Source organism: Hibiscus syriacus, unplaced genomic scaffold (assembly GCF_006381635.1).
Source record: "Hibiscus syriacus cultivar Baekdansim isolate YM2019G1 unplaced genomic scaffold, ASM638163v2 tig00110387_pilon, whole genome shotgun sequence".
Classification (NCBI taxonomy): domain Eukaryota; kingdom Viridiplantae; phylum Streptophyta; class Magnoliopsida; order Malvales; family Malvaceae; genus Hibiscus; species Hibiscus syriacus.
Genome location: NW_024062717.1, coordinates 5,647,403 through 5,649,407, shown reverse-complemented (window position 1 = coordinate 5,649,407; position 2,005 = coordinate 5,647,403).

The following is a 2,005-nucleotide window of genomic DNA, read 5'->3' as shown; positions in this document are numbered from 1 at the left end:
GTTGACATTAAGAGGGGTTTGGAGTGTTGTATGAAAGGGATTGTTGTTATTTAGTCAATTTGGTGTGTTGATTATTGTAGGCTCCCATGTGTCCTTACAGTATGTTGATAGGTCTATCGTATACTGTTGCTGCTTTTGGCTGATATTTGAGCACCCCTTTTGATGTTTTCTCCACAAATAGCTTCCCTCTGCCCATAAATTTGATCTTTTGAACAAAGAAACACGTATTGTGTTAAAATTGAACAAAAAAAGTTGCGAATTTTTGGGTTTTAAGAATCTTAATTTTAATAATGCAAAGTGACTTATAAATCAACATGTTTTTTAAGATGAGCGAGAAACAGAAGTGGGCATTCCTGGAAAAGAATGGAAGTTGTCATATCCTACAACTGCACTGCCCAAAGCAAAGCAGGATAATAGGACATTGCTCTGAATGCACCTCTTACTTTGTATAGAATGTTGCAGATTTCATTTACTCCACCAATGTAAATAAATGCTGAGCGGTTTTATAAATTAGAGAGAGAGAGTTAAACAGCTTCATGTTACGTTCTGCCTGAAGATTTCAACCTTCTTTCCAGCAATCTTTGCAGACACCCTAGATCTGTTCCTTTCATGGCTACATCATACAGAGTTTAGTTTGAGAAACTCCCCGAAATTCGACATAGGGTAAGTGTTTGCTACACTGACAATGGAGGTGGAGCTAAATTCTTTTATTGTAGGTCAATTTATTTAAAAAAATAAAATATCTAAAAAATCATATAGACCAGTACACTCAGTTAATCAATTTATAATATGATTAAGCAGACTTTTAAAAAATCATAAGCCTTAAATACACAATTTTTTTCATAAAGTTAACATACAACAAATAAGCTTAAAAAAACCATTTAAGTATTTTTTGTTGTTATTAAAATGCAATATATGCCTAATACAATATGAATAAAAATCACAGTAACAAAAACAATTTAAAAAACCTTAAATCATCAAATTGTGAACCCTAGACCTTAAACCTTCCAAAATCATAAACCCTAAACCCTAATTTCTAAACACTAAAATCCTAACCCAATCCTAAAAAATAAAACCTAATCTCTAACTCATGGCAAACCATGAATCCTAAACCTTAAAACCTTGACCCCAAGCTTTAATACCTAAAATCATAAACCTTAAAATCATAAATCTTGTACGAAAAATCCTAAACTCTGAACCTAAACCCTTAAATACTAAAACCCTAAATATTAACCATGAGACATAAACCATAATCTCTAAACCATAAAATCATAAAACCTAAACCATAAAATCATAAAACCTAAACCTAAAACCTTAAATCATGAACTATAAGCTTTAAAACCATAAACCTTGAACAATGAAATCTAAACCCTAAATCATAAACTCTAAATTTTAAGCCATAAATCCTAAATCCTAAACCCTAAAATCTTGATAAACCCTAAATTATGAATCTTAAATTCTAATTACTGCAACAAAATGGGTTTTTAGCGGCATTTTTAGTGGCGTTTTTTGAACAAATGCTAGTAAATACTCGTACTTTAGTGGCATTTTTGTATAAACGCCGCTAAACACTCGTACTTTATTGGCATTTTAAGCACAAACGCAGCTAAAGTAAGTGTATTTAGCGGCGTTTTTATATAAACACCGTTAAAGACTCTTATTTTAGTGGCGTTTTTATACAAACGCCACTAAATACACGTACTTTAGTGGTGTTTTTAGAAAAACGCCGCTAAAGGCCCATACATTAGTGGCGTTTTAAGCATAAACGCCACTAAAGTACAAGTTTTTAGCGGCGTTTTTAAACAAATGCCACTGTATATTTAGTCTTTATTATGCTTTTGCCTATCCAATGGTTCATATTTGATCCTCCCCCTCATTCGCCATAAAAAACTACCCCAAATCTCACATTTTATCATTTTCAAAACCTACCCATTTCTCTTTAATCTTTACTCTTACCTGTTGTGCCTTTTACACCTCTCTTTCAACGATGGCCGCTGCCGCTACT